We start from the raw sequence: 24,165 nt of genomic DNA, 5'->3' as shown, positions 1-24,165 counted from the left end.
ACACATCTCTAATAGGTATTATTAATTTTGCTCTGAGCGACCCAAGGCTTACCTAAAAGAAATGGGATCCTTACATTCCAAAGATTTAAGAGTGCCACCTTCTGGCACATCTGCTTATTTTATAACTAAAAAGTGTAGGTCTCAGAAGTCTTAGATATCTACAAAAATGGAAAAATCTTACTAATGACAATTTAAAAGTACAATGGCCATTATGAGGAATGTTCCAGTTTGACAAGATTGTTCATATAAGTACACTTGAAATCAAGAGTCCCCCTCCCAAAAAAAAAAAAAAAAAAAAAAACAGAATGGGATATCAATTTTAATCAGCATGCAGAAGCCTCCAGAAGTTTCCCAAATTCCAAAATAGCTCTGTTGGAATATTTGCCACAATAGCCTAATAACAGATTAAAGATATAAAAAGCAGGACTACCAGACTGAGCTAACTCCAACTGCTCCCCTCTGTTCTCCTTTACCTGAGTATTCAATCTACTAATCCTCTGTCTGAATTGTCTTTCCACTTCTGTCTCTGAAGAGACGATAGGACCATAAACAAAAGCCTACTAAGTTAGTGGCCTTATGGACACTTCCATATGTACTGTTAAAGGAGGGCCCCCATATGGGCCCTTCTCAGGGTTAACAGAACCATGAGGAATTTTCTGGTAAACTGCTACTTTATTCCTTTAAACAGACAAAAAGAAATGTCTCCTTCTTTTGGTTATCTTTGGGAGTGGCTCTGGATCTTAGGAGGTAATATCTTCTCCATTGTCTTTGAGGATACCTCTTGAGTTTATAGATCCTTTGATACCGTTGGGAATGTTTATTGTTTGTCCTGTGCTGAAATCGAGGTGGGCTTTTTGCTTGTTTGTTTTTCTGACAAGATATTTCAAAAGATTTTTTAAGTATCTCAATGGTCAGAAGTTGACCAAATAGAATGCTGATATTCAGAGCTTGATAGGAATTTTTTTTAGATCTCCACCCCTAAACTCAATGTACCCAGAGGGAAAGAAAAACATTTGAAAGACAAAGATCTAAATCTAGAACACAGGCATCTTATAATTTCATTTTAGTTGAAGATTTTCTCTCCCTGGTGTAAAGAACCAAACTGAAGATAATTTAGTTAGATGGGCAGTTCAACCTCTTGATATCATTCAGGCTACAAGCTGATTCTTTGAAAAATTAAAAATAACTGGTCTTATCTTACAAATGTTTACAAAACTAGAAATGAAGTTCTAGAAATAATTGAAGGTCCACCTATCATTTTAACCAATCCCAAAATCTCACCTATTCATCTCAAAATGAAGGCTTATATTAAAAAATTCTGGCCTTAAGAAACAAAAGTGCTTCTTGGAAGAACTGGCATTCTGTCTATGTGCCTTTGAGATGTAAACACTCTACCCAGTCTTCTCTGGAAATTCTCATCTAGACAATCTCTGTGAAATGCAAACTTAATGGGGGAACTCTTTCATAAAGAGAGTAAAAAAGAGGCTATTTGGATATTTGGAATTTAGGCAAATGAAAAAACCATGTCTTTTCCACAAATACTAATAAAAGCTTTAGCCATCTGAGCAGGTAACTTTAACTTCCTTCATCTGCTCGAAACATGATGTGTATCCAATGGCTTTTCCATAAACTAGTGAATTAAAACAGGGTTGGCACTGGCTTTCACTTTCAGAGTCTGCCTGGATAAAAATATGTACAAGTGTTTTCTACGCAAGAGAGGACTGACTATATGAAAGAGAAAACCCAGGAGCGCTCCCCATTAAAAGCACTCTCGAACCTAAAAAAAAAAAAAAAAAAAAAAAAAGTGTCAGCTTGAAGCCATTTTAAATCCTAGTGATACCCCAACAGAAAGTTATTATAAAAGAGCACTGCCTAAACAGACAAATAAACACAAATCAGAAAATGATCAAGTATGAACAGGTACTAGGTAGATGAAGGAAAAAAATGTGTCTTTCTTGTCAGGGGAAATTTGGTTCATTATTCCTAGTGGGGCTAATTAAGGATCTATCAATGTGACCAATGTGAAAAAGAGAAAGATCTTTTAACATCTGCTAGGCCTAGAGATCAAAAAAGCTTTTTAAAATTATTAGGTCAATCAAGAAGTCCCTGGGAAGGTCTGAAACAATAGCAATGGTAGGAGGAGGGAAGAAAGAATGAGAGAAATAGACCATACTCTTTTTATTCCTAGGTAACACATGGCTCACCTCCAACTGACTGGTCCTACACTGGACCAGGATGACAATGCTTAAGTGTGAGCTTTATATGACTAATGAGGTATTGATTAATATGGTGGTTTTAATATTTCCATTTACTTAAGACTCTACGAACTAAGGATATAATAGGAATTCTTGAATTTTAATTTTTGCAATAATAGCATTTTGCTACACTCAGCATTCATTGACCTCACCTTGATAATGTGAAACTGACCAAGGTAAAGTATTCACACCAAGGAAATAAGTAAAAGCTACAGTTTAAAATGTAACTTCTTATTTTGTTGAGTACCTACACTTAAGAAAGTGGTATTAAAAATGTTAGCAATACATATTAAATTAAAAGTATAATGTTTGTATCTATTGAATTATAAATAGGTTTTATGTAATTATAAATGGCTATTATATAGATATAAATTATAATATATATAATTTAAAAATATGTAATATTTGAAAACTATTATCTGATTGGGCAAATAAATTACCATGTCACTGACAAACAAGCAAGATTCCAACATATGTCTACATGGTTACACTTTTGTCTTACTCAACAATGTAAGCAAAATGTCAGACAGTATACATTTTGGAATAATACTTGGAGGGCAGTTATATACATTTACCAGCAAACCACTGTGCCCAGAGGTCTACATCTGTATTGCTCCAACAGTGAGCTAGTTTGAACATCTAAATATGTTATTTCCAATGTAATTCTGGTTTTAAAATAGCTCTATTAGCCCTAGATCCATGTATAGTAACATTCAAGGACTAATAAATATCTCATTGCATGAAGTCACTCTAGTGGAATTTTTTTTTTTTCTTACTTCTGAATAATTTTCTGTGACCAGAGGACTTGGGCCTCCCTGAGTAGTTTACATAAAGGTCATGTATGCTACCACTGGATAGGTGCTGGGAACAGCTTCTTAAAAAAAAATAAATAAATAAATAAAATAAAGGTACTTGAGATTCCTGGCTGGCTCAGTAGGTAGAGCATGTGACTCTTGATCTCAGGGTTTTGAGTTCAAGCCCTATGTTGGGCATACAGTTTACTGAAAAGAAACAAACAAAAACCATGTGCTGAATGGGGGAGAAAATTGATCTGTGCATTTCTTGCAAAGTATAAAGTCACCACTAAAAAGGTGTTGCCCTACCAGGTCACACCCCAAATCTAGGTGGGGACTGTGTAACTAATTCTCACCACCGACTATGAGCAGATTGATGTGTATCACTTCCAGGCCAAAATGGCCAAAGAAAGGCCAAAGAATACTTTGTTCCTTTCTTTTTCTTCTAACTAGAACTCAGGACTCTAAAACCTTATTAAAACTACTGGTCTACAGGGGATTATTTATGTTGCAGAATAAATGGGACAAGGGATAATGATGGATATTGGGAACTAAAAATATACACCCTGCAAATAAATACACAAATTAAACATATAAACAAACAAAAAAATAAGAAAATAAAACAAATAATAAAATGTAACAACATCCCAGTAACCTTTTGCTCTTGCCCTACCCTGCCATTAATATGTCATGGTACCTATGATTTCTTTATTCTCAATTTGTAAAGCTCTACATACACTCATTTACCAAAGATTCCTAAATCTCCTAACTTCAGTCTCAAATGGTAAAAAAGCAAAACTAATATGTTGTGCCTGCTTTCTTCTACACATATATGCAAGCACATACATACACAGTGAAAATTGCACATATATGTATGTGCTTAAAAATAATTTACTCATTGAGACACATTTTAATTATGTGCATAATTGAATTTCAACATGAAGAGTAATCTTGAATCCCTTTTTCAAAATGAATGACTTTTTCTCCCTTTTCAATTTACTTATCATGATTTAACAGTACTTCATTTGTGATAATAAGGATAATTAGTCACTTTTTAAAAATTTAAAGAAAAACAACATTTTATTATATGTGTTCCGTTGAATTTAGGAATCTCAATGTCCATACTAAAAACCTTTAATATCAATGTGTATCTTAAGATAATATTCATATTATTAATATAGTCACAGCAAAAGTTATATTGAAATATAGATACATAAATATGAGCTCTGTGTCTCATAACCCAATGAACTAACTTATAAATTTTTTACAAAATCGGTAATGTATTATTGTATATTAATAAGTAGATAATGATAATGTAAAACATGAAAAATGGGGATTGGGTTAGATGGGAATAGATCATTAAACCAATAAAAATAAATATAAGATTTATAGATTATGATACATATTAATAAATGAAAAAATAATTTGTTATGGAACAGAATAATGGGAGATAACTAGTTTTGGAGAATAGTGAGAGGAATCTTTAAAAATAATATTTCAATGCATTTTCAAGCAAAATGCTCTATGGTAATTTACTCATTCCACAAATATATAAGTTTGGGAGACTAAAGGAATGAGTAAGAGTGAACTAGGCAAACATGAAGGTCAAAGGGAGAAGAATACATAAAAAACAACAGCAAAATAATAGTATGGGAAGAGATGAATGCTTAGTTTGCTTAAATAATTAATGGGAAAAACAAATAGTACAAATGGACTCATAGATGATTAAATAATAGAGTTATCAGACACAGATTTAAAGATAATTGTGAAAAAAAATAAAGATAATTGTGGTTACTATATTTAAAGAAATATATCACAAATTGGGAGTTCCAATTGATAAATAGAGTTTCTAAATAAGAATCAAATCAAAATTATAAGCCTAAAAACAAAATAATTGAGAATAATTTAGATTAATTTTAAATTTAAGTGGAAATTGGGCAGAGCTGAATGGAAAATTGTGTAATGAACTAGATAAAATAGCAGAATGTGAAATTTTAGTTCAAGGGCTATCATTTTACACATGTATTTATATTTTATTTTTATTATCACACATAGTAAAGAATATATTTTACTAAACTGAAAATACTTTTCATAAAGCAATATTACTCTGGTATTTTTTTTTACTTTATTGAAATTTGCTTAATAATATGCTGACAGTATATTTAATTGATGTCTCAGCATATACAGTTTAAACAACACTAATATGAACAAATAGATATAGTATCTAAAATTAACCTTACTAGACTTTTCAAAATTCCACAGATGTTAATATTACTACCATGGATAGAACTCAATGAATGTACAATGACATCATATTGTTTACATAACATGAGCATTTTGCCTGTTGTAGCCAACAATTGCAACATCAATGGAAATCCTATTACCTAGAGGTAACTATTGGCTCAATCATTTATAATTATTTGTCTTCAATGTCTGTCATTTTCACAATCTTTGAGGTGACATAAGAAATCACACAAGGAATGACTGACTAATTCTATAAAAGTGCACAGCTTTGCTTCAGTGAAGATCTTAAAAAGAAAGTGATAGAAATAGATCAAGGTTTTGAATCCATATATTTTAAAATGCTTACAATACTAATGAGGTAACAAGCTATCAGAAATTCAGAAAGTCAGACTGGTAAACATAAAATATATATCACTAACTAGGAAAAAATAAAAGTTAAACTATATATTAACTGTATTATCAGATACTACATTTTTAATAATATGGCAAATGTTTTATGTTTGTTGTCAAACCTACATCTATAGTGGAAATATAAGTTAGAAAATAATTTTGTCATGTACTTAGCATTTTAGCATGTACTCTTTGTCTGGTACAAGAGAATATGTACTTAGCAGTGTGTATCAAGATCCATACAAATTTAACCTAGTGTATCCATTCTAAAGTGTCTAAATAGAATACATAGTTTTTTTTTTTAAGATTTTATTTTTTTATTCATGAGAGACATAGGAAGAGAGAGGCAAAGACACAGGCAGAGGGAGAAGCAGGTTCCATGCAGGGAGCCCGATGTGGGACTTAATCCATGATCCCTGGGATCATGCCCCGAGCCAAAAGCAGATGCTCAACCGCTGAGTCAACCAGGAGTCCCAAAGAATACATATTCAAACCTATGCAGTGCTCTGTTATTAGACAGATAAGGAAAAAATAAGCCACAAAATAAACTTCTGAAAACTAGGTTATTTTACTTAAACATGACAGATTAATCTATAAAATATCTGTACCCACTAAAATATGAAAATAATCATTAAAAAAGTAAAATAGTATTCCCCTTTTAAGTGCAACCATGTAAAATATCTACATTCATACTGAAAAAAGGAGTAACAGAAAAAAATGACTTGATAACACAGAAAAAAATTTTTTGGTAATTTCTCTACGGTTATGATTCACTTTCTGCAATACATAGGAATTGAAGGATAGAAGTCTATACCACAAGAGTGTTATTTTCACCTTGAATTATGACAAACTAATTTCAGGTATCAATCAATTTTCTGACTTTATTATAGAATGATCTGGAATAATCTATAAATGATTTTAAACTAAATGTCTTTCCTGGTTACATAAAAATTGGACATCTATTACATGAGGCTAATTGGTTAGAGTGGGTATTTTTTTTTTAATTTTTATTTATTTATGATAGCCACACAGAGAGAGAGAGGCAGAGACACAGGCAGAGGGAGAAGCAGGCTCCATGCACCGAGAGCCCGATGTGGGATTCGATCCTGGGTCTCCAGGATCGCTCCCTGGGCCAAAGGCAGGCGCTAAACCGCTGCGCCACCCAGGGATCCCCTAGAGTGGGTATTTTATTCTCCTTTTTGTGTCTGAGCCGTGCTGATAAATCTCTGTACCTTTTGCATCTTATGTTTATCTTCTATAAGAAAAAAGGATGGTAAATTAAAATTTTAAGTCTCCCTTAAGTCAATTCATGACTTTACAAATTAGCCCTTTATTTCTAAACAAACAAAAAATGTATCTTAAATATATCATAATATAATCTACTTATTTGTAGCCATATAGAGCCCAACTGGGGAAGAAAGACAAAACACTTAAAAGTTGAGCTTCTATGTAACAGTTTGTAGCACCTTCAGAGTTCGTTTTGCATTTATTCAGGGAAATGAGATATATGTTTTTGTTACAAGGTCCCCAGATGATCCTGAGTCACTCTCATCTAAAGCAGACAGCATAAGGTTAATAATGAGTGACAACAGAAAATCAACAAAATGGACATGCTTCTGCAGCATGGAGTAGACTGCATTCCATTCAGCAGGAACATAAGGAACAGGGCAAGAGGAACACTTATCACTGCAATTCCTACATCCTCTGCGTTCAGTGATTAACACTTAATTAGAATGCAAAAAAGAACTATCTAGATATTCCCTTGAAATGCATGTCCCGTCAGAAATCCTTCTATACTAGAATTACTATTCTCTCATATATATGATTGTATATACACATACAAACACCTGCTTCCTTCACACAAATATAGGTGACTGATTTATGCATTTTGCTACTTGCTGTAAATTATTGTCCATGACAATATAGCTGCGTTTAAATTTTTTTCTAATAGAATATTCTCACATCTTATTTATGATTGACCATCACAGTAACAACAACAACAACAACAAAACTCCAAAGAAACCTCAGTGTAACTAGCAATTAATAGAGGAATTTGAAAGGAACTTAATAGGGATATTGAGAGGAAACTGGCAGGGTTCTAGGGTTCTAGTGCTATCTAGATATGCTATGAGTATGAGTTTGGCCTCCTTATTTAAAGATTCAGAACACTGCCTTTTGACATCTGTATATAATCTTAAAAATTTAATATATTTAATAAAGGTAATGGCAAAACTGAATAGATATTCATAGGTTTAAACAGGTAGACATGGAAATTCTACAGGCTAACTAAAACATATGTCTGGGGAAACATGACTGAATTTAAATTTAGAGGAAAGCAGTGACACAACCTGTTTAATGGTGCCTAAAGTAATACCCTTCAGAGCTGCCCATTTTGCTTGCCAACACAGTGCTTCCACACATTAGCTGTGTGCCCCAGCATGAGAGCCAGCAGCTCATACCAAGCTTTTACTTGGAAGGACTGACTGTATTAAGAACCAGCTTACAGAAAGTAATACTTCAACTAAATTTGGACTTTATTTCTTTCATCTCCTCTTTGCCTGAAACAATAATATAATTAATCTATCACTGTTTGGAATGTGTTATTTCTGTATTGGCTTATTAAGAGACATTATCCTGAAAACTACTGGCTTGTAAAATATTATTATAAATCATACTTCCTACAGTAAATCTGTCTTAAATAAATTACTGGCAAGGATTTTTAAAAGTCACAGAAGTAGAAAAAATTCTAAAATTTGTATGGAACCGCAAAAGATCCTGAATAGCCAAAGCTACCTTGAGAAGGAAGAACAAAGCTGGAGATTTCACACTCTCTGATTTCAAACTATACTAAAAAGCTACCATAATCAAAACACTATGGTATTGGTACAAAAACAGACAAACAGATCAGTGGAACAGAACTGAGAGCCCAAAAATAAATTACATATGTATACATATATTTATATTTATATTTATAATTAAAACAAAGGAGCCAAGAACATACAATGGAGAAAGGACAGCCTCTTCAATAAATGGTGTTTGGAAAACTGGACAGTACATGCCAAAAAATGAAAATAGACCACTATCTCACACCATACACAAAAATTAAATAAAGAGCTGAATGTAAGATGTGAAATCATAAAATTCCTTGAAGAAAACATAAGCAATAAATTACTTGGCATCAGTCTTGGCAATGTTTTTATGGATCTGATTCCAAAGTCAAAAAAACAAAACAAAACAAAAACAAAAACAAAAGCATAAATAAACAAATGGGACTATTTCAACTAAAAAGCTTCTATATAGTAAAGGAAACCATTATCAAAGTGAAAAGGCAATCTTCTGAGTGGGAGAGGATATTTGCAAGTTATATATCTGGTATGGGGTTAATATCCAAAATATACAAAGAACTGATACAACTCAACAACAGAAAACTAGCAACCCAATTAAAAAGTGGTCAGAAGACATGAACAGATATTTCTCTAAAGAAAATATAGAGATGGCTACCAGGGACATGAAAAGACGTTCAATATCACTATTTATTAGGTAAATTCAAATAAAAATCACAATGAGATATCACTTAAAACTTGTCAGAATGGCTATTATCAAAAAGACAGGAAATAATCAGTGCTGAAGAAAATGTGGAGGTCACCCTGGTACACTGTTGATGGGATTGTGAATTGGTGCATCCACTAAGGAAAACAATGTGGAGATTCCTTAAAAAATTAAGAATAGAACTATCATATGACCCAGCTATTTCATTTCTGATTATTTATCCAGGAATTCAGAAACACCAACTTAAAAAGACATATGCAGCCCTGTGTTCACTGCAGCATTATTTATAACAGTCAAGACATGGAAACAGCCAAAGCATGGAAACAGATGAATGGATAAAGATGTGGCATATTTATACAATGGAATAGTGCCAGCAGCAATAAACACAAATTAAGTCCTGCCATCTATAACAACAGGGATGGAACTTGAGGGTATCATGTCAAGTAAAATACATCAGACAGAGAAAGATGAAGACCATATAAATTCACTCATGTATACAACCTAACAAAACAAAACAAATGAAAAACAAAGTTTAAAAATTCATAGAGAACCAACTTGTGGTTACCATAGGGAAAGGAGATGGAGACTGGGCCAAAAGGGTAATGGAAGTCAACTGTATGGTGATGGATGGTAAGGAGACATGTAGTAGTGATCACTTCGTAGTGTATAAAGATGTAGAAGGTGCCATATGCCTGAAACTTAGATAATTAAAACAGAAAGAGAGAGAAGAGACCTTAGAAATTTCAGGAGGTTGTGTTCTTTAATTTGAAGAAAAATGAGGGCAGCCCCGGTGGCTCAGTGATTTAGCGCCACCTTCAGCCCAGGCCCTGATCCTGGAGACCCGGGATGGAGTCTGCCACGTCAGGCTCCTTGCATGGTGCCTGCTTCTCCCTCTGCCTGTGTCTCTGTCTTTCTCTCTCTCTCTTTGTCTCTCATGAATAAACAAATAAAATCTTTTAAAAAATCTTAAGAAAAAAAGAAGAAAAATGAAATAGACTTCCCATTCAGATTAAGCAAGTACCTCAGGTTAGCAAAAGAGAGTTTTTTTTCAGAGGACAAATGGACTGGGAAGACGTATGCCCTAAACCTCAATACAAAAGCTGAAACCAAGATGGTTTGTTCCATCCATTTGGATGTGCAAATCTAGGTTTCATCTGAAGTGTAGTTGGCAGAGAAGGGGTATAGAAGGCCAGCTCTTCATTGTCTGTGATAGGCTACGAAGTCACCTACAACTACCAAAAAGAAACCAACTAACATCTATTTAACAGTTATTTTACTCCAGTGAATACTCTAAACAACCTATTTTTTGTTCCATCATATGCTACTGGTACTGTTAATATTTTCATTTTACAAATGAAGAAACAGAGTCATAGGTACAGCTGACACAAGACAAAACCATTATTAGAAGCCATGGGATTGGGACTCCAAAGCCCATGCCTTAGCACCTCTAGGCAGGCCCACTGCAAACTCATGAGACCAGTTGCTCCTGATAGTGTGGGGAAACACAAGCAGGAGCCAAAAATCCTCACAGTCCTGGAGGTAGATTCAGTCCTGATCAGGTTTGACTTTTACACTAAAGTTGTATGGACAATGGCTAATCTGCTGAGCTAAATTAAGCAATGAACTTACACTGAGTCAAAGTGTGGGTGCTGTAACCTGTGGGCATCTCTCCTCTGACAATGGGTTTGTAAGGGCTGAGATCTCCAGCAAGGGGACAATGGAGAATACTGAACTGCTTTGAAGAAGGACTGAGCACATTTCTAGTTCCTGCAAAACATGGTATCATTCACGCAAAAACTGAACTGAATGACAGGATATCATCTTAGCTGGTGGGCTAAGGTCCACCACACTTTTTCTTTCTTCTTTTTTTTTTAAGTTTTTTATTTATTCATGAGACACACACACACACACACACACACACACAGAGAGACAGAGACGCTGGCAGAGGGAGAAGCAGGCTCTTTGCAGGGAGCCCGCTGTGGGACTTGATCTGGATCCTGGGATCATGCCCTGAGCCAAAGACAGACGCTCAACTGCTGAGCCACCCAGACGTCCCACACACTTTTTTTTTTTTTTTTTTTTTTTTTTACCACACAGCTTTATCTAAGCAATTCACCTAAAGGAAAAATTAGAACACTTAGAAGAAATTTTCTTTTTTTTTTTTTTCTCAAATTCCATTCTCTTTCCAGCCACACATTTTACAAATGCAATTCACTGATTAAAAATTGGGGATCCCTGGGTGGCGCAGCGGTTTGGCGCCTGCCTTTGGCCCAGGGCGCGATCCTGGAGACCCGGGATCGAATCCCACATCGGGCTCCCGGTGCATGGAGCCTGCTTCTCCCTCTGCCTGTGTCTCTGCCTCTCTCTCTCTCTCTGTGACTATCATAAATAAATCAAAATTTAAAAAATAAATAAATAAATAAATAAAAATTGGATTAGGAAACGTAAGACTATGTTATTCTATGATATACTGTTTACTATTACTTACTTAGCATAATGTTAGAAATGGGAGTACAAATATGATACATATTCAATTTCAAAGTATTTTCTCTTTCTAAAGGAAATAAGGCACATATTTTAAAAGACAGATTAAAATTATATTTAACAAGTTACAATAGTTAAAGGAATTAAACAAAGAGGCCATTACACTGAGATGGTACTAATGCCTTAGTAGCCTATGTAGGCAACCCAAAATTCAAGCCAGAATCAATGCATTCTAATCCATAAATATGAAACTTAAGAGCAACCAATCACAAATAGTCAGCCAGGCTTTCCCAAATAAGGCATCCTTAAGCTATAGTCCATCAAACAATTCCCTTGTTTTGCTTTCACTATCTTTATAAAACCTCTCCCCTAGCTCTTGTCCATGGAATGTTCCTAACTAATCAATTTTGGTTTGAAGCTAATTGATTTGAATTGACGTATGCTCAAAAAGCTCTTAAAAATTTTAATATGCCTCAGTTTATTTTTTAACACAATGCAGGATAAAGGAGTATCATAAAACTACTATAAGTGTAGAATATGAATTTAGTGGATTACTCCTATGGCCCATGCAGCTTTTGAGAGAGAACAAATTTGTAAGTTTGGAAACCGTTTGTCTGTTAACAGAAATGTCAGCAAAATTCTTGTAATTCAATTGTTATTAAGCTATATAACAATTCAATTATATAATCATTTTAGGTAAAATTGTGAGTTAATCATGGTACAGAGAATATATCTGAGCTCTAATTTGTTAAATTCTTACCTAATATAAACATTGAAGAAATGAGGTTTTTTCATAATATTATTTACATATCAATATAGACATATAATTATGTGACTGGATATTGCACTATCGGGACAACTGGGTGGCTCAGTGGTTGAGTGTTTGCCTTTGGCTCAGGTCATGATTCCAAAGTCCTAAAATTGGGTCCCACACTGGACTCCCTATAGGGAGCCTGCTTCTCCCTCTGCCTATGTCTCTACCTCTCTCTCTGGGTCTCTCATGAATAACTAAAGTCTTTAAAAAAACCTCACAAAGAAATTGCACGATGTATATGGAGATACATGTTATTATAACTACAAAAAAGTGGATATTACTTAAATAACTCAGATTATGCATTGAATGCTATTTTCAAAATTCCATAGTAATGAGAAGGTTACTGAATTAGTGCCTTAATAATATAACTCTTTTTAGTGGACAATACAAATGTGTAAAACCTATGCATAAATTTCAGAGTAGAGTTCTTCAATAACAAAGAAACATTATGTTCAATATTTCTATTATGTAATAAAATTGCATATTATCAGTATCAGTTTTTACTTTTTAGTACCTGAACATACATGGCATTATTTCTACTTGCATGATCTATCTAGCAAACTGTTCCTTGGAGAAAATGTTAAAGCTAATGAAGCTTATTTTATTATTGATTTGTGACTCGTGGTTGATTGACTTGTTAACTTAATAAGTGACTTGACTAAATGCAACACTTAAACACTCTTTCTTGAAATAGAGTTCACTAATGATGTCAAAGCTGCTGGAACGACTTTCAAAGCAAATGCTGGGCTCAGTGTGTAAGGGTTTGTTTTTCATGTGGAGACTAATACTTTAGTGCAGGTTTCTCAATGTCAGCACTTCTGGCATTTTGGACTGGATAATTCTTTTTTCTGAGAGCTGTTCTATTCATTGCAGAATATTCAGCAGCATCACTGGTTTCTATCCATTAGATACCATTAACAACTTCTTATCTAAGTTGTGATGATCGAATATGTCATCAGATATTAACAAAATACACTCCCTCCTCCACTAAGAACCATTTCTCAGTACAAGAGGAGGATAAAGGAAATTCAGAGATTACAAATTAAGAGAATTCGAGCACAGGAATTTTTCTAGAAAAGTCTTCAGGCACAGAAAACAACACTTAGTATAAACTAAATAGAATAATTAAAGTCTGGGCAGCCTGGGTAACTCAGTGGTTTAGCACTGCCTTCAGCCCAGGGCCTGATCCTGGAGACCCGAGACTGAGTCCCTCATCAGGCTCCCTGCATGGGGCCTGCTTCTACCTCTGCCTGTGTCTCTGCCTCTCTTTCTCTCTTTTTCTGTGTCTCTCATGAATAAATAAATAAAATCTTAAAAAAAAAAGAAGAATTAAAGTCAATAGGTTTCATTATGTTACATTATTAAAGATGAAATGATTCTTAATATACATATTTTTAAAAGCTGATAAACTTTAAGACTAAAATAATTTGGTATCCATACAATTGAAGATAATCTGAATTTCCAAATTAAGAAAATGTAATATTGAAGGTACTGCTATTCTTGACTTTTTTTTTTTTTTTTTTTTTTTTGGTCTAAAAATATTAGGCCCTAAAAGTCTGTGTTCTAGAATTTTCAAAATGGAAGAGTGGAATAATTTTATTTCTGCAAATGACTGACATTTTCAGAATGAAGTACTTCTCACATCATCTACCAATAATGGCACACTTCAATTACTAATCATTTTAAATTTAAGGGTAATTGAGAAAAAAAAAGTATCTTAAATAAAAGATATTAATTGGTTCTCAAACACATACGAATATTATTTAAAAGATAGGTGGACACTAAATTAGTTGTTAGAATAATCACTTTTTTTGAAACTCAGAAAACAATATGACAAAGAAATTAAAAACACAGCTTTATTAATATAACATTTTTTAAAGATTTTTTATTTATTTATTCATGAGAGACGCAGAGAGAGAAAGGCAGAGACATAGGCAGAGGGAGAAGCAGGCTCCATGCAGGGAGCCTGATGTGGGACTCGATCCCTGGACTCTAGGATCATGCCCTGGGCCGAAGGCAGGCGCTAAACCGCTGAGCCACCCAGGGATCCCCTATTAATATAACTTTTAATTAACATTATCCTTAAATAATAATCATATGAAAAAAGACCTGCATTTACTAGTATCAGCTCCACTTCTTTCCTTAGACTGTAAAAATTATCATTTATATTAAAGATCAGCCTAGAGTTAGTTAATTGTGGCTAGAGTGCAATAAAAATAATTCAAACTTGGCAATTCTTAATAAATTTAAACTCTACAATTTGTGTCACCCTCAGAACAATTCAACAGACTAAGAAGTCACTTGTCCTTATTCTTAATGTTATTAAGAAGGAAATGTATGAGATATGCAATATTCAATTACTACATTAACATGTGCTCATTTATACTTTGGAGTAGAAAATTAAACTTCTGGCATTTCTGCAAACCAAGATGTATCAATTCTTAAGACAAGATTTACTAAACATGTCTGTAATGTATCACAGACCCTCTTACAACTTTCACACAGTTCTCCCATGGTGCCTTATTTCTATAAATAGAACTGATTTGAAAAACAACAATATTACAACCACATCAAGAAATTCAAGGAATTTCACAGATAAAATATCCATACACTGCCAGTGAGTTTTCTGCCTGTGGGGAACTGACAAATGTCTTATGGCATCATTCATTCACCATGTGAAGCTAACCCAAGGCTGCCTATATACAAATATTCAAGTTAAAATTGGCAAGAAGGGAAATAATAAATATATTAAGTGGGCTGATTTCTACAGGAAAACATATTTCATAAAATAAATTTATTTTCAATGGCTCTTAAGTTCTTGAAATCTTTGTTCTAGGCTTTTATGTAAAAGTAAAAGTAAGTTAGATACCAAGTGTTTTTAAAAAATGGGAAACTCCCATTTGCTTTACTGATACTCTTATTGAAGCTATATCACATACTTCATGAAATTATGGCTAAAGCCATGGGTCTAAAGTGTGCATATAATGTTTCTTTCACCAATATTGGATTTTGCTTCATTACTTCTGAAAGTTGTTCTTTGATTTGGAAAGATTTGTGTCCAGGTAGTTAACCAGGGGGTATCTGATCCAAAGCCTAAGGGAGATGAGAAATAGTATCTTGATTTCACACTGACAGAAAACCCTAAAGGGGAAGAGGCTAAGAGAGGCAAAGACCAACTGGGATCATTTTGATGACAGGAAATTTCAGACTGAGTAACTGAGTGTATGGACTTAAACTGGTTGGGATTGTTATATTCTGACATGTTATGCTGAAGGTCTCAGGCCTGAGGCCATCAAAATCCCATCTAGTGCAGAGATTAGAACAAAAACAAGAAAATTCTAGGGAGCAGATGGCTGGACTCAGAGAGTGGGCAACTGATAGTGGTGGAAGTCATTCTCAGTGGCTGAGGTGAACTTGTCTCTGAAATGATGGTGCCTCTGTGGAATAAGAAGAGAGCAGTAGCCATATATGTAGTCACATCTGGGTACAATTACTGTTTGTTTTTTATAGTACCTTAGTATAATCTGCCTAAGGTAAAGATTAGTTACTGCTAAAAAATTTTAAATTTTATTTAAGTAATCTCTATACCCAATGCAGGGCTCAAACTCACAACCATGAGATTGCATGCTCCACTGACTGAGCCAACCAGGCACCCCCGAAATTTTTAAATAATACTTGAAGAGGAGAAATTGGTTTGACAAAAAAACAAAGTAAGATAATGACAAATACAGAGAGAAGGAGAGAGAGTGAGCAAGTAGAAAGACCTGAAATTTGCAAAATTCAGAGAGATTATCAAAGGATTATAAATTTGAGGAAAACAGCAAATCCTGTCATAAACTACCAGGATTCCATAAGCAAAAGGAACTCATAGAATTAAATGTTCTATGATACACCTTTCCTTTTAACCAGAGCTACTGAGGCAAAGTTCCTACTAAATAAGACATAATCTTGTATTTTAAAACCTTATGTACCAAGTTTTGTCAGATCATATATAAAATTGTGCATCTTTCTCCACATTGATTATCAATTCCCTTTCTTTCCTATAACAGCACTACATTTTAAATTTTTATACATTTAGCTTTTCATTTCAAGTAATAACAGGTGTAACCTTAAATTTTTAAAAATATGTATTTTTTATAATACTCTCCCCTAATGTCTTCAGTAGAAACTTCAATATAAGCAAACACATGCCTGTATAATTTACAGAAATACTAAGCTGTGAGTCTTTATGAATGGCATATTTTTACTAAAAATTACATATATATTTATGTAAACTGATATATTCCTGTAATGTTTCTTTAATAAAATAAACCCAAATTTATTTAAATGATTGTCTGTTTTTAAATTTTTAGGTGATTCTTCAGGAAAACAACCTGCTTTCCAATAGTTCTATTCTACTTCTAATTTTTTTCAATTTAATAATCAAAAATTATAGAAAAAACATTAACAACTATGAGTGAGCATTCAAAAACTGCCTTTATGCCTCTGCATTAAGTTCAATGTTGGTCAGTAGAATTAAATAGCTTTAATATATAATGTTTAGTAATTATACTATTTATAAATTGCTAAGAAATTTCTAAATATTAGTGTGAAATTTTTTAAAATTATCTTTTACTTCAATGGAGATAGTCAATTTTCTTTCCTACATGAACTATTGATGGGGTAATTATATATAGATAGATATAGATATAGATATAGATATAGATATAGATATAGATATAGATATAGGTATAGATATATAAAGATTTATTTATATATATATATATAAAGATTTATTTATATATATATATATAAAGATGTATTTATTTATCCATGAGAGACACCGACTGAGGTAGAGAGATGTGGGACTCGATCCCAGGTCCTTGGATCACAACCTGAGCCAAAAGCAAGCACCCAACCACTGAGCCACCCAGGCATCCCTGGGTAAATTATATTTATAGGCATCAAATAATAAACCATATGTGCACCACTGGAATGAACCCTACATTTTAATGTTGAATGTTGTCTTGTGCTCTTAATATATTAATGAAATCATTTTTGGCATAGATTATAATTTCTTACCTGTAATTTCCTCTTTTGTACTTTGTTAGGCTTTTTTATCTATGTTATTCCTGTTTATTTAATAGGAAATCATTCCATCATCTTCTAAACTCTAAACAGAGAATGCTTTAAATTAAGAACCATTTTTTCTCATAACATAGCCTTAAAATATCCTAAATATTTAAATAAAAAAGTAATTTTTGTGTTTAACTTTCAGTTATATCAAAGTTTTAATTATTTCCTTGCTAAGATATTATCTGTGGAATTTAAATATTCCCAAGAGATAAAACATTTTTTATTATTTCATAATTTTCATAAATTATAATAAAAAATTGTCCACACATTTAACTTTAGGAAAGATGTTAAAAGGTTTTTTAAGTTTATATATAAAATATAACACTGCATATATGTAACACATTAACATTTTACCATACTTTGCTTTTTATTATCCATATACAAATATAGCAACCTCAATATTATTAACCACTTAGTAATTTTTTATTTCAGCTGTCAAAAATGATAGTGATATTTTAATAGTCTCTCATAATAATTATTTTAACTCATCCTAGTATTTGTAATTTTTTGTTTTTTCACAAAATAATTATGCTAATAATACTTGCATGTTTATCTTAAATTATACAGCATTACATAAAATTTGAGATGAAGAAAAGCAACTCCTAATTGTTCTGATTATGAGGTTTTGACTATCTTCCTTTATGCCTTTCACACTTATCTTTTTATTGTTGGTTTTTTTTCTCTCAAGCACACATTTCAAATCTTCTTCACTTGGGCCCAAATGATTTAGAAGTTATACATTCTATTTTCAGCCTGCCAGTCTTGAAGACATGAGGTAACTTGTGTAACTTAGACTAAATAGATATTCCTAAATATGTTTCATAATGATACGATTTATTTCAGGTTCTACAAAATATCTCATCTCTTGTAATTTCAATTTTTGCTGCACCCTAATTTGTTATTAGACAATACCATGCTTTAATAGCACCACTGCTTATTGTCCTTTTTTATCACTGTTATCCTTTTTATTATTATTTGATTTCACATTCATATGCAATATTTCCAGAATTGGTGTGTGGGTGGCATACTGAATGATTATTTTGCTTGTCAGATAACCCTTGATGTGCTTATAGAAAAATGATGGTTTGGCTGATTTAAATATCTCCAGTCGCATTCTTTTAACCTCAAATTCTGCATTCATTTTTTACTGTCTTCCTGCATGGAGAAAAATTTGAGTCCAACTAGATTTTTTTTCCAACCTTAAGAGATAATATATCTTTTCAGCATGGGTAGTTGTGTGATTTTTCCCCCATCATTAGTGTTCATGATTATGCCTCAAAAGAAACATTTTAAGCACATAGTCCATATCCTGAACATACAGAAACACTTGTAATATAATAAAAGTAATACATAATATTTATAGCTATACACATACCAACAGAAAAAAAGAAAAAAAATAAAGGCAGTATAAAGTTTAAAAAGTTTTATAGTTAATATGCATCTAGTGATGAGTTTATAAAAGAAAACCTTATATCTTAACAGTATAATTATTTCAGAATATCTGGAAACACATATAAACATGCATTTTTTTTCACCCAGAAATTCCATTTTTAGGTATTTATTGCAAGGAAATAGTTGAACAAATCCAATGAAGTTACATAGACTATAGTTCTTAGTTTTAATTATAATTATCAAGAAATTATATCTTATATACCTATAGAAATTATGCTATATAGACCAATGGAATAAAATAGTACAAAAATAAAGCTACACATATTGGTCAAATGATTTTCAACAGAGGTACCAAGATTACTCCCTGAGGAAAAGATAGTACAATTTTCAACAGATTGTGTTGAGGAACTGAGTATCCACATCCCAAAGAATGAATTTAGAACTTATCTACATCATATGCCAAAAATAGCTCAAAATGGATGAAATGCGTGAATATAAGACCTAAACTAATAAAACCTTTAAAAGGAAACATAGGGGAATAGTTTGATATTGGATTTGGCAAAGACTAGAAATAGAACAGAAGAACCCAAAAATTTATAGGGAACTACCAAAGATCCTAAATAACCAAAGCAATCTTGAAAAAGAACATAGCAGAGGCATCACACATCCTGATTTCAAACTATATTACAAAGCTGTATTATTCAAAACAGTATAGAGTATACTACTGGCATAAAAACAGGCACACAAAAAAGGGGGAACAGAATAAAGATCCCAGAAATAAAACCAAGCATCTAAGGTTAACTGATTTTTGACAAAGGCCACCAGAAATACACAATAGGAAAGAAAAGTCTCTTCAATAAACTGAGTTGGGAAAACTGGATATCTGTTTGCAAATAATGAAATTTGACCTCTATCTTACTCAAAAATTAACTCAAAATGGATGAAAACCTTGAACATAAAACCTGAAAACATAAAACTAGAAGAAAGCATAAAGGAAAAGCTCCTTGACATTATTCTTGGCAATGATTTCTTAGATAAGACATCAAAACAACAGGAAACAAAAGCCAAACACATGACTAACATCAAAGTGGAGAGATTTGCACAGCAAAGGGTATAATAAATTGGAGGCAACTTACAGAATGGGAGAAAATATTCGCAAACCATATATCTGATAATGGGAATGATATACAAAATATATAAAAAAACTCATACAGTTCAACAAAAAAAAACAAATAATCCAATTGAAAATGGGCAAAAGACTTAAACAGAAGTTTTTCCAAAGACAATATGCAAGTAGCCAACAGATACATGAAAAGTACTCAACATCACTAATCATCAGGGAAATGCAAATCAAAACCACAATAAAATATCATCTCATATCTATTAAGATGGCCACTATCAAGAAAGCAGAGATAAGTGTTGGTGAAGATATACATTTAAAAAAAAAAACAAATGTTGGTGGGAATGCAAATTGATACAGCCATTATAGAAAACAAGATTGCGGTTCCACAAAAATTTAAAATAGAACTTGTAATTAATAGACAATCAGATTACCTATGCACACATAAAAGCTGAAAATGACAAAAGAAATATTTGCTTACCTAATAAACTAAATACAGGTCCTGATTTTTATACCAGTAGTTCTCTGGCTCTCAAACTTGAGTGTATATCAGAATTCTCTCAAGTGCTTGTGGAACACAGATTACTAGGTCCAGGGCCAGAGTTTCAAATTTCAGTAGGTTTAGGGTGGCACTGAAGAACTTGTATGTCTTTTTTTTTTTTTTTTTGTATTCACAATTTATTTTTTTATTTTTATTTTTTATTGGTGTTCAATTTACCAACATACAGAATAACCCCCAGTGCCCGTCACCCAATCACTCCCACCCCCCGCCCTCCTCCCCTTCTACCACCCCTAGTTCGTTTCCCAGAGTTAGCAGTCTTTATGTTCTGTCTCCCTTTCTGATATTTCCCACACATTTCTTCTCCCTTCCCTTATATTCCCTTTCACTATTATTTATATTCCCCAATGAATGAGAACATACACTGTTTGTCCTTCTCCGATTGACTTACTTCACTCAGCATAATACCCTCCAGTTCCATCCACGTTGAAGCAAATGGTGGGTATTTGTCATTTCTAATGGCTGAGTAATATTCCATTGTATACATAGACCACATCTTCTTTATCCACTCATCTTTCGATGGACACCAAGGCTCCTTCCACAGTTTGGCTCTGTTGGGGATTTACCCCAAAGATACAGATGCAATGAAATGCCGGGACACCTGCACCCCAATGTTTCTAGCAGCAATGGCCACAAGAACTTGTATTTCTAACAGTCCCCATTCAATGCCAATGCTGCTGGTCCTGACTCCATACTGGGAAACCACCAATGTATACTAACTTCACAATGCATACTCTCTCCATTTTTACTTTCAGAAGGAAAAGGCCTAATTCAAACTCTGCTGCATCTGCTGACCCAATACCAATGCAGCAGCCTCTTGGATACCATACTTATGATAGCCTGCTTCAGTGACAGCCACGAAATGTGATCCTCCTGTGTGATGAAATGGGTCAGCGTAAGCTGCTGCAAGTTATTTTTCTCAAAAGAGGATTATAAATTTTTCTCCTTGGCTTTGTCATTTCCATGGTATAAAATTATATATAGTTTTTCATTGGTTAGATGAATTCCAAAAAAATTTTGTATATGCATATTTCATATCATCAACATAAAATCTCGGATGGACATAAAAGCAAAGATAAATATTCAAAGTATAGAAAAGTTGTCCAATGGAAAGTTTATCAGGGGCATCTGGATGGCTCAGTCAGTTAAGTGTCTGCCTTCTGCTCAGGTCATGATCTCTGGGTCCTGGGATAAAGCCCTGCATCAGGCTCCCTGCTCAGTGGGGAGTCTCCCTGTCCCTGTCCCTATACCTCTCTCCCTGTTCATGCTATCTCTCTTGCTCAAATAAATTAAAAACCAATCTTTTAAAAAAGTTTAACTGATTGCTAGAGAAATAAATTATTAGGTGTGAAGATAAAAGGAAAAATTTTAAAAAATGGCTCAATTGACTACATGAGATTAAAAGTGATTTCTCTATAACAAAAATATAAAAGAACAGAAGTCCCGGCAAAGACTGAAAGCAATCTGAGAGACCACTTATAAATAGGCTTTATGAGAAAAAGCTTGTAAATATTAATAAAATACACCAATAATCAAGTATATATAAAAGCAATGGATCTGAAAATGCAATTCATATGTGTTAAATTAAATCAGGAATTCTGAAAATAGTAATGTACCATTTTGTGGTAAAATAAATGCAAATTAAAACAAAAAGGAGACAACAGTGCGTTTAAGAAGTACTGAAAACATAATAAATTTTAACATGTCTATGTGGAATCATTGTTTCTGCTGGGATATATATAAACTAGCATAATAACTTTAGAAAATTTATCAATAACTGTGTGTGTGTGTGTGTGTGTGTGTGTGTGTGTGATTATCTTTTGACTTAGCACCTTTTCTTGTCAAAAGTGATCCTAAGGCAAAAACTTCAAAAGATTGAAGATATTCATGATAGTATATATATTTTAAAATTGGAACTAATCATTTAATTTTTGTTGCATCTGTGCTTAAGTTAAGTAAATTGCATCTATCAATTTAATAATACATTATATATGACATTTAACTGGCATTTAATGATATTCTGCAGCAATAAGGGAAACATAATTTTAGGTAAGTAAAGAACAAGCCAAATCTGTATGTACATCCATTATGTGCTAATAACTATATAAAATTATATCTACAGAGGATGGAAGAAAAGATAATTAGTCACTTAAGAAGGATAAAGACTATAAATATCTTTCTCATTATTTTTTAAATTGCGTATAAACATTTTACTATTAAACAAGACATGCACACCTCCCTTCTGTTTATCGGAGGAAGAACAATGAGGCTTTCGCTCCTTCCTTCACCCAAAGAGGGCTATTTCTCTACTTTGTTTGGCAAAATCTGGCCTTTGGGCCAAATCTAGCCAGCTGCTTATTTTTGCATACCTGTGAGCTAAGAAAGGTTTTTAGATTTTTGAATAATAGTTTCCCTCACTGTTATTTTTTAGTATAATAGAGAAAACCAAAGTACTGAATAACTCTATAATTTGGGAAATAATAAAACAAAAAAGAAAAATTCAATGAGAGGATCAGCCAACATGGTAAATATTTTCACTTATGTATTTTAGTTTTTTTGTACTATAGAAAGATCCTTAAATCTTCCCCTGCTTAAAAAACCCATATCTCCTATTACATCTTTACCTTTTTTTTTAAGAATTTATTTAATTATTCATGAGGGACACAGAAAGAGAGAGGCAGAGACACAGGCAGAGGGAGAAGCAGAGGGAGAAGTAGGCTCCATACAGGGAGCCTGACATGGGACTAGTACCTGGGTCTCCAGGATCACGCCCTGGGCTGAAGGCAGTGCTAAACCCCTGAGCCACCCGGGCTCCCCCATCTTTACTTTTTGATGGCATAATTAGAAATATGAAATGCCACTGTGTTCCCTTCCCTCCATAATAGCAAATTATTAAATTGCTAAAAACAGTGTCCTGTACATTTTAAACCAAGATACTTAGGGTCAACTTGACTTGACTATGGCCTTTCTAGGTGTGTAAACAAACACTAAGAGGGCTTCCCTATCTGGGGAGACCAACATAGGCCCTGTCATGATTCACTGCCTTGGTATGAATCTACTCACACTCAACAGTAGGATGTGCTGAAAGTCTAAGGGAAAGTACAATGAAGTGGCTCCACCTAAACACAAAGAAAGAGATGAGGGTGCTGAATCTGGAAGGCCATCTTGAAGAAAACATTTTGATTTCTTTTAAATTTGCAGCTACTTTATGCAATGCTGTGCTGAAAGCAACAAGTGGTTTTCTACTGCCATTATTACTTATGATATGTGAAAAGAGGTATACAACTCAAATATGGCATTTTTGTATGGAAACTGTCTTTGGTACAACAAAATATTAAGTAGTACATAAAGAAAGAAAAGAATTTAGGAGTACAATAATTATAAAATTAAAAAAAATGACATCTCCTTTTACTCTGACACCTCTCTCTGTAGGGTAAGTGGTGCTCAGT

This window comes from Canis lupus, chromosome 17 (assembly GCF_003254725.2).
Source record: "Canis lupus dingo isolate Sandy chromosome 17, ASM325472v2, whole genome shotgun sequence".
Classification (NCBI taxonomy): Eukaryota; Metazoa; Chordata; class Mammalia; order Carnivora; family Canidae; genus Canis; species Canis lupus.
The sequence above is the reverse complement of the archived record's forward strand: the minus strand, read 5'-3'. Positions refer to the sequence as shown.